Genomic DNA, 17,607 nt, shown 5'->3' on the forward strand with positions numbered 1-17,607 from the left:
TTTGCGGATTATAGAATTGTTACTTAAGTGAAGATGTCCATTTTACCATCCATTAAAAGCTACTTCCTGCCTTGTTATATAATAAGATATAGAGATTTAATGAACCCTCACTCCCTTCTCATTACAGTATAAAGCCCCAACCCCCATGTCAAGAGGGGACATGCCGATGATTTAAGGCCTACTGTTTGCGAGACCGCATTTCAGTCTCCTGTCAATATTTGGACAGAACTTGTTGGTGAATGGGAAAACAAAATCTTGAAAAGTTACATCAGTGCGGTTTCACTGGTCATATAATCCTTGACCAAATACTGGACACTCTTAATGGTCAGCCAGGAAGGACCATGACCAGCTTTGGCAAATATTAGAGTAACAAGTTATTGTTTTTCAAGATCTCCTTACTAAACAGAAAACCTTCAAAATATCATTCCAGCAAACATGTATTTCATGTCAAGAAGTTGTAACCAGACAAAGTCAACAGAATATTATGAAATTTAATAGAAACAATATTTACCATGGCTATATCACTGTAAAGATACATTATTAGGGTAAAGAAATGATGGAAATGTCAAGATTTCCTTTAATAATTATTAAAAAGAATACAGATCAAACAAGACGCTGATTTTGATACTTTTAAGGAAGATTTGCTCAGCTGGAAGCATACAAAAGCCCAAAATGACATGTGACATCATAGAAAATTTAATATCTTCCGAAATAATTCAATTTGAAAGCATCAGGAAAAAAACACACCTCGTCCAAAATGAATGTTTATGTCATTTGTCTATCACTACTGCAAGCTAAATCAATTAATGTCTTTCAAAGGGCACAATACAAAAACCTTTTTTTTTATTTCAATGCATTATTATGTTTTCCTCATTTGACTTTAAAGCTGCACACTCACAGATTGACAGTTTTGACATGTTTTTAAAAAATCTGTCAGAATCAGCTTATTTTGGCATCAATGCCTTAAACTCAGTCATGTAAAATAACTCACAATGAAACAGATCTCACTATTTGCAGAAACTGCCAATAAAATCTTTTTTTTCTGAAAGTCAGTTAGAAATGCTTTCAGCCGTAAAACGTCAATTTTCAGACATAAAATATGAACACTGCGATTCCCCCTAGTAAATAAAAGAGCGCCAAAATATCCCTAATAATTTTTATCTGTACACAATTATATCATAAGCTTTTTTGTTTTGATCATTACAATCAAATGAGTTGAACATAATAAAGCTTTAAAATTAAAACAAAAATTTGGCATCAACCTTCATTGTGCCCCTTTAATACCTACATTTTACTTATTGAATCTTGTAAACTAAACAAATACCTACACGTGTCTGTTAAGTGAAAACCAGGGTCAAAGTTCCTTACACTCCGCAGAATCAAGTAGTTCATCCACACAATTCCATCCGTCTATCAATAATTCAACAATGTCCCTCTTGAAATAATTCAATTAAAATAACGGCCAATATTAAAGTCTATCAGAGAAACTCACAATACGGCTTTTAGAAAATCTATGAAAAATTCACATCACATCCTATTGTGCGCTAGCTTATCCTACAATCTTCAATATGGCCTTATTATATTAATGTTACAAAACATTCAATGTTCAAATATTCCCTTCAGATTTACTATTCAGATATGTTAAGGCAATGTCCGATGTCCGAGTGCAATGTCCATTTCAGGAATTAAAATTTAGAACTCAAAGTCGTATGCCAGGATGTGACCTGATGCACATATTCCAGGAATTTATAAAAATTTTAATGTTTAATCCCTGATGTAACACTTGCACAATAAAATTAGTGGAATCCTTGATGAAACACTGAACAGTTTGGTGTCACACTCAACAGAAACTCTGTCATCTTAAATTTACACGTCACTGTCATCTGAGAACAGAAAATTGACTGGTATTCACTTTATAATCATATTATAGACATAAAACACTATATTGCTTTAAATTAACCTACAGTTTATACAGTATATTACAACATTTTCCCAGTCATTGTTGATTTGATAATACAAATGTCAATAAGAGACAATTTTATTACTGAGTTATTGCGTCCCATGTCTGGGGTGGTCAGTTGTGATATCCTGTAGGTGTCCGGGCGGACAGCCATAGCCAATACACAGTCCAGCTAATATAACAATGACACATCAAGTCTTATATCCTTCTTGCGTAAATCACTGTAATACTAGGTAATTACTCATGTAACGAAACAATAAAATCAGAAACGTTTCCATGACAATACCAGCTAATGAAGTGACAGTCCTTTTAAAGCACATGTACGATGTATATGACAACCTTTTTGTACACATTTAACCCTATTTTTTAAGCAAGTATTAAGTTTGTATGCACTTTAAAGATTGCCCATATTTTTTGCTTTCGTTCGTTTTGCATTTTAATAAAGTATGCTACTAAATTGCAGTGTTCATATTTGAATTCATTTGTTCATGTTTGAATTCACTCGAAGGTATGATTTTCATTCACATTAAATACAATGTTCATCAGGTAAAGTATTGTTTCAGAAATACCTTAAATTCAACACTTGAAACAAAAGAATGGGGGAGTCCATTAAATTGAAATCAGAACCCATAATAGTAACAACAAATATCAATCATGCATCAAAAAGATTCAATAAAAATAGTTGCTACATTAGTTTTATGGTCTTTCCAATTTTTCGGACAAATCAACACATTATTGTGTCAAAAAACCATGAAATTCAAATCAAATTTTCTAATTCAAACTGCAGACAATTTTAATGGTTGGTCAGCACTACTGAGACATTATACAAGGCCCTGGTCAGACATTTTCCAATATTAAAATATCACAGTGAAATTTCCCGCCGGTAAAATATGATGATTTTCATCACGATGATAAAATCTTTACAGCCATTTTATGTCTTCAAACACTGTCACTTGTTAAACAAGGGATTGTTTTAACGCAGTAAATGAGTAAGCGCGGGCTCTGCCTATTATCTTAAAAGTCATCAAAAGTCAAATATGTTTCGTCGACGTACATCATAATTGGTATTGTATTTCAGGCGTTGTGATATTTTTTTTTACATTTATATGTCGTTTGCTTTAAACGAAAAAGAGTGATTCAATTTAATTGTATTAAAATGATAACATATTTTCATGTTCTAAATTAATAACATATTTTCAAGATCTAAATTATCCAATATGTCTAAAATTTCCGAGGAAGAAAAAGCAGTGTAGCAATCAAAACTAATCCATTCTAATTAACTGCATTACTATGATTTTATTACAGCAACTTGGGATTTCGAAATTATAAATCTTCCTAATTATGCTCGTTGGTTCAATGTTACGCTAGAGTGTGATCTTATGTTAAAGTTGTTGCACACAGACATTGCAACCACCGCCGACAACGACACCAAGCCTATGACACTACCTACACTTTCATTTTATCAATGCAAAACAGAGGGTCTTTAAATAGTAAATAATAACTCAAGGCCCATATAACTGAAATTCTCAAGACATATATCGGTATACTCAAAATTGGAGATTTAAAAACAAAATCGCCAATGAAGGTGATTAATGCTGTTATTTGTTGTTTTTTTTTTTATAAAATGATAAGATTCTATGCAACAAGGATGCCCAGTTCCTGTGACCATGCAGCAAAAATTCTGCATCAGATCTTGGTTCACAAGTCTTTGAGGCTGTTGCAAATCAAACAATGCACAACGAGCAGTAACTGTTGTTCTTGACTTGTTCTTGACTTCTGTTTTGAAAAAAAAATGGGTTTAAAAAGTTTAACAATGTAAATGCAATTTTTAGAGATATGGGCCTTTAAAAACATATAATTTAAAAAAACAACAACATACAATCAATTAATATATCTTTTAAAACCATTAAGAATTGTATAAATTGTATAATTTAAATTGTTTACCTTTGATTTTGTATCCAATTATTCTGACAATGTTTCACAAATTTTGGTTTACAGTTCTTTCATTCACTAATTTTTTCCACAATAATAAGCACAAATATCTCTAAATAATAGTCCTTGAAACTGCACTTAAGCGATAGAACACAAGTAAACTAAAATGATTATGTTCACAAATTTACAGCTTCTTATATCATAATAACCAAAACAACTGTCAATTTTTTCATCTTATCTTGTTCTGTCATTTGCAGAATCGGTATCAGTTCAATCTTTGTTGTAATCCTTCAAAAAACTGTTTTCCCCGTGTACTGTAACTGTCCAGTGTCTTACTATCTAATTACGCCAAATATGGTAGACTACAACCCACAATCACCCTCACATCAAGCCACTATCTGATCATAATCAGCCAGAAGCTGTCAACATGTTCTTTTTGCGTGAAAATAATTGTCCACTATGTTTGCTTCGAGCGGTCTTAACCAAGATAATAAATCTATGGTCGTCACATGTGCTCGGGTTAACGTGGACTGTACTAACTGACTTTTGCCTGTATGCATGACTGTTCACTTAAAATTAATAAAATTAACCAATACATTGTATTTAATTTACTTTGTGAAACAATACAATTCAATTTTTAGAACAAGTAATAAAATTTCTCTAACAAAAAACCCCACTTTTTTATAATGGCCATGCTGAAAATATTCCCTTTAATTAGACTTTTTTCAAAAGAACTTTCTGCAATTGAATGTGTATGCATTTAATGAGGGATACAGTGAAACATTGTATAATTTAAGTATATATTTTTTATTTATTTTTTATTTTAAATTTATCAACATTCTATGACAAATACTGTGAGATGCTTATAAAACGACGGTATTTTAATATATTTTTTTACAATTTTTAATTTTATTAACATTAATTGAGTAATACTGTCTAAATGCTTATATTTCCATGGTATAATTTTAGTATTTTTTTTTTCTTATAGTTTCGAAGAAACTAAACAATTAATGTCATTTTTGGACATAGAAACATAGACAGAAAACTTACAATGACCCCAATGTACATGTAGATTAAAAAAAGATAATGCTGGACCAAAAAATAAAACAATACATTGGTGACAGCGACTGGGGACATTAATGACCACCAGTTTTGCTTACAGCATGATTAATTAAGTTTGAACGTCAACTGTCAAAATATTGTTTTATCACAATGCTGTGGATTTAAATATAATGTCCGAGGTGTTGACAATCATTGCGGGTCATTAATAAAAAGTAATCTTCTGTCTTGACAAATATTTTGACTACGGAGTCGACTACGCGTTATCAGTCGGCTCTTGATGCCAATCAAGGTATCGACTTTGCATTTACAGCTCATATCCACTGTCTGAAGGCTTCGAAAAAAATGATTGATAATCGTAATGTGACATCTTTGTTTATAAATTTTTATCTTTATTAGTTTCCGTCTGTGTTTTAAATTAGCTTTTGAAAAGAAGAAGAAGTGTCCAGTCATCATTTTTTTTAGTTTAAAAATGTAACAATCATTTGAATTATGTATATAAAGTACATTCATATTAAGACTAAACAAGAGGTCCGTGATGGCCCTTTATGGACCCTGGCATGAGAAAGTGTTTCTGGTCCTAATTTAATTGCTCTATTATAATTTTAACAATTTTGTAGAGGACCAGTAGACAGTATTACAGACCAAATATCTAAGATTTGGGCCTTATGTTTTTGGTCAAAAAGATTTTTAAAGTTTTAACTTTCGGTTGCCATTGCAATAATGTGACTTTGGGATGGGGTTAATTTTGACCCTAGTGGCCTTATTTGAACCATCTTGGTAAAGGACCACTAGACAATGTAACTTAGACAACTATCTAAGCTTAAGGCCTCATAGTTTTTTTTTTAAGTTTTACATTTTGGTTGTCATGGAAGCCAGAGTTCTGCATATAATTCATTTATTTTCAATTTTGATACGGCACCTGTGATCCAAGGAACATCCTAGTGAAGTTACATCTAAATTGGCCGGGCGGTTAATGAGGAGATGTCGTTTGATGCAATTGTTAACTAAGCCGGACAGGTGCCGGACGGAAGCTGGATAGATACTGAATGGACACTGGATGGTGGGCGATGGGAAAAGCTCACCCTGAGTTCTACATGCTCATGTGATCTAAAATTTCAGCATTTATTCATAAAACATAATTACTAGTATATAAATATGTAAATAATTAACATCCTTAAAAAATATTCCCAAAAAAGAATGAGAAGGGTCATCCTCTCAAATAAAAGCCAATGCAATGCAGGCCATTCTTTTAGTTGATGTCTCTAACTAGTTTTGCTACACTTTTTTAATCAACAGCTTAACAAGTTTCATGTGAATGTCTTCAAAAGTTTTTGAGTCATTGGCTCATATTTTTGCAAGACTTTGGTTTTGTATTCTCATTTATTTTAACTCGTTTTTGAAAATAGAGTACAGCTGATATGAATCACTCTTTAGTGAATTTCCTGGACAGAAAACCCATATTATTTCCTTTTTAAGCGGCCATAACAACAATCCGCTGGCAGGCATCAAACTCAAAACCTCTGGTTTGGAGGGGAATACCTTTACAACACTAGCGCTGAGATTTGTTCTTGCATGATGCCATAACCATGGCTATTACATTACCTTGACATTTATTTCATTGAAAAATCCTGACAGCCTTCAAAAACTGTAAGATGTACATGTTTAATCGCACCCAGTAATGTACAATACATGCCCCTGTCATGAAAAACACACCAATATACATATATAACGGTGACAGGTCACGTCATGTCATGTGACAACAGATATTTTAATACTACCTTTCTTAACCAGGGGATGGCCGTATAATGGGATTCTTATTCACCAGGCTCCCGAAACCAACAAAGTTAATGAAATAACACTTTTGCATGAAATACCTACATATTTGATGCCAAGCCTCTAATTGAACACGTTCATTTGCTCTAGTACCCAGATATCTTCAATGAAGTCACCTAAAGACAATACATAATTTCCAATCACTGGTTTATATATTTCTCATATCATGGCAAGGAATAACATCTCAAAAAAAAATTGTCTGAGATTTAATTTATTTGTCGATCGAGCAATTTAAGGATTTCTATCATAGCAAGTACAAAGATTTTATTAGGAAGACTGACAGGCTCTTGATCAAGCTGTGTTACCTTGACCTTGGGGTGGCACTGTTCTAACATCGCTTAATATGCTCATTGCCTTGATTAGTACACAATGAGACCTATGTTTCATTGATATGAGGTAAAGAAAATATAGAGTTCTTCAAGAAAAAAGAACACACAGAAGAACCGATGGATGGATCATGGATGTACAGACAATATTAAGAATTAGCATCCTTCTAATTAATGAAATTTCATCTTTATAGGGTAACAGAAACTTTTCCTGCCCATTCTGACAAGAGACTGATTTGCCCAATCTTAGATCTTTAGCACCTCTATTAAGTTCCTAAGAAACTCTATCCAGGTCTTTAAGATGACTATCAGATCATCAATCTGCCCGAAATGGACATAATTCCAAGGAATGGACCTGATTGGGCTACCATTGATGAAGAATACTGGTGAATTGATTTGCTGTGCAACAAGAGGTGTTAATTAGGTCTCCTTTAGTTCATTAGTTTTATCTTGATTTCAACGACCATCCTGATGTTCTCCTTACTGTGCTCTGAATCTTTATGAAACAAGAAGTAAACTGCTTCTCCAGTTCCCCGGCCCTAGCTGCATAATCACAGACCTAAATACTTAAAGATCATCGGCACTCTTACTGCCAAATAAGATATTCCACAATTAATACAATTGTCTTAAACTCTTAATATTCCAAAAAGGATGAATTAATTTGAAAAAAATGGCTCTTATTAAGAGTTGAAGTTGAAAGAAAGATGCAGAAAACATGGTATTTCTACCTTATTAGACGATAATAGAAAGCCGCTGAGTAAATCTTTTAGCACTCGCCAATTACTTAATATGTTTGTGTTTACAGCTATTAAATACAGGTGGTTACAATCTTTTTATCAGTAATTAATATTTTCCATAAATGCATTATTTAGTAAGTAGTGAAAGGTTTATCACTCAAAATTTATGTTTGTTATACATGTTTATGTATTGAATTTGAATAGGAGTGTCACTAAGGTAAACCATCCATCATTTATACTGGATTAAGGTTTCATTTTAATGTTACAAATAGTTAAGTTTGAATATTATCCAATAGTTTTTTTAGCAATAATTTTTTTTGTATAGGCATTTTGTTATTTTAGAAACAAATTAATAGAACTGCCATATAATCATAGTAAAAATTTGATTTATTACTTGACTGCTATTCATATATCTTATCATAAGAGTAGCGTCATTATGGTGTCATTCAAAAATGTAATACATGCAAAAATAATATAATGGCTAATCAATATAAAGTAAACATAGCAGTAATCTTGATGATAATATCTGAAATGCACTGTCACATCTTTTCATTCTAATGATGGATGGCTTACCTTAAGCCAAATCTCAATCTCATTTTACTATAAGAATAATATCATGATACAAACTCATATGATATAAGTTTAACTGTTTTCGAAAATGCATTCTTTCATTAAATATGATTATAAAAATATTTCATCAATTTTCTTAAAAAATATAATTCTGTTTTTATGCAGAATTAATAACGTTTTTTTTTAACTCACACATCATGTATTTTCATATTCTATGAAAGAAACGGAGAATCTCACATGTGAGGTCTGACATTTAATATGTAATTTAATAAAGAAGTTTTCTCAGATTAATAAAAACCAAGCCAAGAGTTTTTTTGCAAATTTGGTAAATACGTTGAATTAATTTCATATTGAGTGACCATGAATGTGAAAATCTATTTATATTATAATTTCTTATTTTATATGCCAATTTACACCGATAAATACATAAAATGTCGCTATATAACTCAGCCATTTTCAACGCTATTTATCAATGACGTAACATCACACTTTTTGGTAAGTTATAACCCTTAAGTAAATAAGTTTTATATAAAAAACATATAATGACGTTATATCATTATTGCAACGCCATTTATGATAAAGTGCACTTCAGAAGGAGGAAATCATAGAAGCATAAAATTTTGAATCCTGTTTGGCTGTTATGTGGTAAACTTGAGTTGAGCTTAAGAAATGACTTATTTGAGTATTTTCATAATACATTGAGAGGCCTGGCCATCAAAGTAAAGGTAATTGTGATTTTTTTCACCATTTTTCTGTATATTTTTTGGACATTTAGGACATAAATTAAAGAGCAGCTGAAGATATCAGTATATACAAAAGTCATAAAGCCAGTGGATGGAAGGTAAATTAGGGAAAGTAAATAAAACTGTCAGGGACCAAATTACATCTAAACCCCAACACTGCCAATCAAACTGAAATAATCTTAACACACTGTAAGACTTATCAAATCAAATGTAACATTCTAAATATTAGCTCAAATTTTATGTCTTTGATACCCATCTACCCCTTGAGCGAATCTCATTACTGTGGCGATATATCACCCGCTAAGTAAACACCGAGGAGTCACGGCCTGTCACCGGATAGTCCTGCACTTAACTCCCGCTAATGTGCTCCGCATCACACAGAGGCTTTTAAACCCGGATGAGAGAAGATGACCAAAACATGAAGAAGTATAGATCTATACTTTTATACAATCAAACATTTTGGTTGATGAAAACCTAGTTCAAAACTCTCACTAAATGTTAACTACAAAATCAAACTAAAGAAAGAGTAATGCAGGGGCAGACAAATCTTCCATTTGGTTTGAATTAATTCTCTCTATTATATATGCTATAGACACCAGATGATACCATTGCAAGAAAATATTGTCAAAAACTTACATAAAATTGATATTGTTGTTTTCAACGCATTTAATCTTACTTACTGATGAACCAAAACACTTATTACACATGTATTTTTCGTAGTTTTAGCGTATTTTTTTCCGATTTGAACTTTACTGCCAGGGTTTGTCTACAACGTAATTTCCTGTAAATTTAAATAAACCTTCGGTATATGTATCTTTACTTATCATGTGACTTTTGTGATATACACACTATAAACTGGGAAACCACTATGCACTATTTTTAATTGGGTAAACTCAGCTGAGACAGCGACAAAACATTATTTTAATCATGTAAAAACAAGTATCATCGGCCTCATACTAACAAGCCTTGATCATTCTTGGCTCCTTTTGAGGTACCATCATGTGTTTAGACCCTCTAATTTAACATAGACATTGTGATCCTTAACATTGCCATATAAACATGTATGAAGTCTTTAAAAACAAAACAGTTAACTTGCTTGAAATAAAATCAATCTTATTAAAACTGAGAGAGCAGCAGATTAAACACCAATACTCATCTGTGTTTTTAGCCAAATAAGAGCCGTGACTCAACAATAATTAAAGCCAGAGTTATGCGCCTTGCTACAGTCTGTGTATTTTGCAACAAGTGTTTTTAGTTTCATATGAATATCTCCAAAAAGTTTTTGAGTCACATTGAATGGCCTGGGTTAAAGGTTTGCTATATGAAGACGATGCTGACAATATAAAGGCTATGACAATATATGATAATATTTTTTCCCTGAAAAGCAGAATGAGCTAAAAATGGAGCCTGTTAAACCAGTAAAGAATAATTTTACATTTTACCAAATTTTAAATCTGCCACCATATATTATACTATTTACAATTTTTCTTATCTACTGCCAAGTAAATTATTTGCTAGTTTGTAAATCAACGTAAAAGCTTTTTGACACATTAGCCCTACCAAAGCAAGCATCATATCAAAACCATTAACTCACCAAATATCCATGATGAATGATGCTTTTTAACTGTTGACAAACACAGAAGTATGCCAAAATTAGTTTGCTAGCTAAAAAGTAACTGGGGAATATATTGCAATAGATAAAGTTATAGTCATTTTACGTTTCCATATTGGTAATTGAGTATAATAGTTTGTTTCTTAGTAAGATAATTAATGATATATTTCACTAAGAGAGCACCAAAAGCTATATTTTATGAGTGGCGTAGCTGAGAATACTGAAATTGTGTTCCAGCCCGTTGCGCGCTGACGTTTGATTTGAAAGTGAGAGTAAAAGCATTTAATAAAGGATTTTCTTCTTTTTCATTATTCTATAATTCTCATAAAAGAACGGTAAACAATCGACAGAGCTTTTACCGTGCAATAAGTTGCATGATGATAATTTTCAACCATATTCATTTAAACACATGCTATTTATTGAACGCTGTCCTTAACATCATGGTACAAAACAGTTACTTGACCAAATATCATATCCTCGTGATTGAAATTCATGTTTTAGATCTTGTATATAATTACTTATACTCGGGGAGAGGCTGAACTGTACTTTTATTTTATACATGTATGTAAAAAGCATAAAATTAGTCAAACAGTAGATTTGTGATGGTAACAGCTTGTGGAAATGATGTAACCTGTTGGGAAATTCAAAGTTTAAACATATTCTATATTATAGGGATACAATTCCATTACATTTACTTTCAACATGGCAACAAAATGCATGCCGGTATTTAAATAATATGATGCAGGGGGCACCAAAATGGGTAATTGAGTTGTTTGTTACAATCTTTGCAATCGAAATAACAAACTTCTACCAGACAACGCCATAGACATACTGATGACTCAGAAAGGGTGCCCGGACAGATGACCCCAATTAAACCACAACCTGACGAAACAGTTTTCAGAACTTGAAATGACAAAGCTTTTTCTTCCTAATTCTTCAACAGGGACCTATTGGGATGGAATAAATCCCTGCGCCCGGGCTCTGCACCTCTGTAATAAGAGCGAAGTCCAACTGAGAGTAATTGTAGACTATCATAGTAAATTGCTGTGTAACAGCTGGTAATATTGGCAATGTATCTGTGTCACTGACGATGACAATGATGATATCTAGCTCCAAGCTGTATATACATTTTGTAACATAATGTTGTTTTTCCATCCATAATGATCATTATGATAATACGAAGGACATATTACAATTATAACGTACCAACAAAAAAATATAATTATCATAAAATCATTGGTCTTAATTGATTTCCAAATCATTGCTGATTAAAAGTCTTTATGTAATAAGTTTGTTGGGAAGATTTTCAAGAGTTTCCCAGTGTGTTACAGCGACTCGCTCATGTTTTGGCACCAATTTTTTTCCCCGGAAATGCATCTTAAAACACTTATATTAAAACTAATATAAAAAAACGGCAGTAAACACTCTAAACTATTCAGGTTTTAGCGGCATGCGAACACACACCAGTACAGTCATGGAAATTTGACACGAAACCTTACCCCACAAAGACTAATACACACACATAAGGATTATTACTTAACTTTTAAGTAATTTGTCCAATCGTTTTACTAATGCTTTTCAAAAGCGTGGACTTCAAAGACAAAATTTGAGCATATATCAACATTTGTTGAAGGGTTCCAGCTGTCAGTATCTTAGTTTTAACACTCCTAATGATTTGCATCACTTTATTTTATAATAAAAAAGGTGTATGTTAAAAACCATGAAGGTGTCCCTTTAAAGGAAATTACTGAAGAACAGCACAAGAAGTCACACAGATTTCAGGAAATATTAAAGCTCAAATCTTATTAATTACAGCAAACAATTTCATATCTAAGGTCACTAAAGAGACAATCATGCCACTGTTAAACCCATACATACAGGGTCAATAAATGTCTAAACAAATATCAGTGTTTGTCAAAGAAAGCTGAGAGCTGACAACAGAACATCATTACTATCACCTACATACAAATGTTAACCCTACTGTTCAACCCTCCTCCCGGCAGTTAATGTGGAGATCTATTTTTCATTTTGGTTTTTGTACCTTCACCAGTTTTTTTTCCATTTTTACCTAAAAATTTACGTTTTAGTTTTTTGCCAGGGCATGAAGAAAATAAACGAGCAACTCGTCAAAGTTTGACGGGGACAATATATTGTTACCTAACGTGATATAACATTGCACTGTGACGTGTTGACAACTTGAATAAAACTGACACAATTCACCAGCATCAACATCCAAGATTAATGTCAAAAAGCTAATTTTATGACAGAATTATTTTTTGGCAACTGTAGCTCTCTGAAGCCAATTAAAAAGAACAATGCAGAAATAAGAATGTAATTCAGTTACCATTAATTATACCAATTTAGTAATGCCAACTTATATTTAACAGAATTATTGTTAAGGTTTGCAACTATTGCCCCTCTTTTTTATTATTCATCAGAATATATCATATCCCTCTTTTAATTAAACTTTGAAGATTTATGTACATGTCATTTTATTATAAATAAACCAGTGATGACAGCAAAAAATAGAGAAAGAAATGATTTTGTTGTTTCATAAATATCAGACATGAACATAATTTTGAATTTAATTTCTTAATAAGAGAATCTTAAGTTTAATATCTGATTTTTTTTGTGGGGGTAGCAGCTAACATTTGAAGGTTAAAACTTTCTAATGTATTGCTTAAAAGGGGCACACAATAGGTTATTGCAATACATCTTTATTTGAATATAAGTGCATTTAATATTATGTTTAACTCATTTCATGATTCAACTTTGATGGTCAAAAGAAAAAAACCCATATGATTTGTGCTCAGTATAAAAAATATATTAAAGCCTTACAAATAGGGTTAAATACATAATAGCTGTATATGCCAGTTAAAAAACTGCCAAAATATTGCTAATACCGTTTATCTGTATGCAAATCATATGCTTTTTTTATTTTGATAATTTGATACACCGTAATAAATGCTAGTGCATTAAAGCTGCACTCTCACAGATATACCATCTTTAAACTTTTTTATTTTTTGTCTTGGAATGAGCAAATTTTTGTGGAAATATCTGCAAACCACTGATATAAGACTGCTGACAAAAGATCAGATCCCAGATTTTCATATTTCTGTTTGAAAATTAATGTTTTATGACTTAAACCGTTACCAACAGTTTAATAAAAATGCATAAAACATCAATTTTTGAACATAAATATAAAAATCTGCGATCTAATTTTGTCAACAGTCTTATATCACTGGTTTCCATGGATTTTCGAAAAAAATGGCTTGTTTCAAGACAAAAAATAAAAAGTTTTCAAAAAGTTCAATCTGTGAGAGTGCAGCTTTAAGATCTAACAATTTATTTTATTGAATCAACCTAAATTGAGCCCCATTAAAAAGTAACAAGTCATAGTTTAATTTCAGGCACCTATGTCAGGAAGCAAGAGTTCCAAAGACTAAGAGGAAAGCTAAACACATTCAAGAGCTAATGTAATTATATGTTCCAGTTTTCAAAGCAAATACTGCAAATAATCATAATTCAAACACACCTGATATTTAGTGGTACAACAAACAAAACCTTGAAATATAATCGCACAGTGCTCAGATTCAAGTCAAAGAATTCCAATTTAAACAGATTTGAGCGGGACGTATTTACAGAATAGGAACTGATAAAAACTACATTGAATAATGTGAATTGTATTCAAATAACTCTTCCCTCCTATAATTGTACAAAGGAATAAAGTGTTAATGTTCGGTTTTCAAACGTACTTCATTTTCAGATTCGAGGTTGTTGAAAATGAAGCAGCGTTTATCAAGAGGTCCTTCAAATCTCATTTGTTGAAGATCTTTGAATAAGCCAACCTCCCTCGTGATTGATCGAGTGTACTTATGTTGCTAATAAAACAGATTTAACAAGATGATACTTAATGTATAATAATATTTATATATAACTATACACACTTGACTTGTTTTAAAACCTACAAATCACTTAAAAACTAGGATCAAATATTTAAGAAACAAAAAAATAACTTTACTAGTACAAAGTCAATCACCTCCTTGGTCCCTTAACTTCTGTCTTCTGAAGAAGGATAACTGTGAGCAGGAAACTTATACATATTACAAGTATTTGCAGACTTGAAGTATGGGGATGCATTCTAAATACCTGTTATTTCTTTGTTTCCTCCTGCAGATAGCTTTTCAGTGCGATCAAAAAGGGTAACTGCACTGTGAGATGTAGTTGGTGGCTGGCGGTTCCCTTCAATTCCTCTTCAGCTCTTTGTTTGCCCAATCAAGTTTTGCCTTCCTATATGCTTGAAGTATGTATAAGTGACGTCAGCAACGAAAACTCGTCCTGTGAAGTGAATTAAATTATTATGTAACATTTTTGTGAGGTTAAAATGCATCATAAAGCAGGCAAATTATAGCTATCTATTCATATTATCGAAAATATTATATATTTACTTGAATTTAACACATTATTATAAGTTTGTTTTGTTATCCTTTCTGTTGGTTAAAATATTTATTTGTTGTAACAGTGTAAAATCCTCAACGGCACTCATTTTCTTGGACGACATAATTTATCATATAAATATGTTATACATCACGTCCAAATTAAAGGATTTAAAACAGATTAAAATAACCCTTATCAAAACATCAGAAATGCTCTTCCAGTAATTGACATTGATGAAATTAAAAGATGTAAGGTTGTGAAAACCACTGACTAAAATCAAAACCATTTAACTGCACATTGTCAATTACGAGTAAATTTAGGGAAAGATTGATGTATTAAAACACTTGGGTACTTGACACTGTGTTCCGAACATTGTCTTTTGAACCCTGGTGTCACGCTGGAGTGTTTTAACTAATTTGGTTCATCTATCTTCACTGACATTACCAGCCCCTATGGTACAAGTCAGGGCGAAGAGGGCTTGAAATCAAATACATTTTTTCTGTTCATATGGGATTTCTGGGCTTTCAATATGTTAAAATGGTGGTACTGCACTTCGGACACAAAGAGATGTTACAAATCCACAGAGATGCTATGAAAACAGTTAAACTAAATACAAACCATTTGCTTATTACACTTTAAAAACCCTTTTTGTACTTATAAATACATTAAATTTACATTTCTAACCTATCACAGCCAACATAGGACAGCAGAAACAATAGGAATATGACTTTTGTTTTTTGCCCTTTTTGAGTTTTGTTTTGCCTAATACAGAGTATTACCACAAATGGATTGTCCTAATTCACCGAGAAACAAGGAGTATGCACATAGATGGTTTGACCATTTTGATAAATTGTTTTGGATATTTTACAGGGAAACAAAGAGTATGCACATAAATGCTTTGCCCTTTTAATGTTTGTTTTGCTTAATTTGCAGGGAACAAGGAGTATGCACATAAATGGTGTGCCATTTTTTATATTTTTTTGCTTAAGTCACAGAGAAAAAAAGGAGTATGACAAGGTGTGTTGACCTTTTTAGTATTTGTTTTAATTCACAGGAAAACAAGGAGTATGCATATAAATGGTTTGCCCTCTTTACTATGTGTTCAGCTTAATTCACAGGAAAACAAAGAGTATGCACATAAATGGTTTGCCCTTTTTACTATGTGTTCTGCTTAATTCACAGGAAAACAAAGAGTATGCACATAAATGGTTTGCCCTTTTTACTATGTGTTCTGCTTAATTCACAGGGAAACAAAGAGTATGCACATAAATGGTTTGCCCTTTTTACTATGTGTTCTGCTTAATTCACAGGAAAACAAAGAGTATGCACATAAATGGTTTGCCCTCTTTATCATATGTTTTGGTTAATACACAGGAAAACAAAGAGTATGCACATAGATGGTTTGCCATTTTGTAATATTTGTTTTGCTTAATTAATAGGGAAACAAAGAGAATGAACATGAATGGCACAAACCTGTTATTACTGGCCCTCTCTTATACAGCCTCCGAATCCCCGAATGCTTGATGGTAACTCTCAGGTTCTGCATTTAAAAAAGTTCAAATAAGCAACAGTTTAAAATCTGGTTCTATACAGGTGTTTCTTGTGTCAACGCCCAAGTTCCCTTACTTAAAAGGTGTATCAAAACTTCAGGTATAGGAAATAAAACAACAGCTGAGGTTAAGAAATATTCGATTTCGTTTTGCTAAACAGAAGTTTTGCTCTCTTTTTTGGCCAATCCATATATATTACAGGCGACATTTTGATCTATAATAGATCAAACAATTTAAATGAAGAGAAATTTCTATAAAAGGAACTCTAATAAAAATCATCACAGTTTAATTGTTGTGTCGTTATTATCCGCAACAGATAAAGAACACAATAGGAATCAATCAATACAATAAGACAGGTTAGTGTCCTTATGGGGTAAAGCATTTATCAGTGTCAGCGTTGAACAGGAGGCTTGGTCATGCAGCCTTTGTTTTAATCGTTACTTTTTTAATCATGGTACCCGCGATGTATTGACTTAAGAGGACAGCTATGATAAATCTGTGTCATTCAAACAAGATTCTGATTCATGTTGATGTCTTATTTTAGCTCACATTGCTAGAATTTTGAAACTAGATCGAGTCATTGCAAAATTATTTAAAATACCTCCGTATATGAAATAAAAGAAAGACAACATTATTATTTTTATACATGTACCTGGATAGGTTCAGGAATTGGCGTTAGATGATGGACACTTTGGGAGCACATATTCTTAAAGAAAGTATTCAAACTTCCCAAATAATACGAACAATGTTCAAGTGCATACATATTGTTTCTTGGATAAATGTAAAAAAAAGTAAACTTGAACATTAAAGAGCCCAGTGCGCACCCCTGTCTAATTCCACTGGTG

The sequence above is a fragment of the Mya arenaria genome, chromosome 3 (assembly GCF_026914265.1).
Source record: "Mya arenaria isolate MELC-2E11 chromosome 3, ASM2691426v1".
Taxonomy (NCBI): domain Eukaryota; kingdom Metazoa; phylum Mollusca; class Bivalvia; order Myida; family Myidae; genus Mya; species Mya arenaria.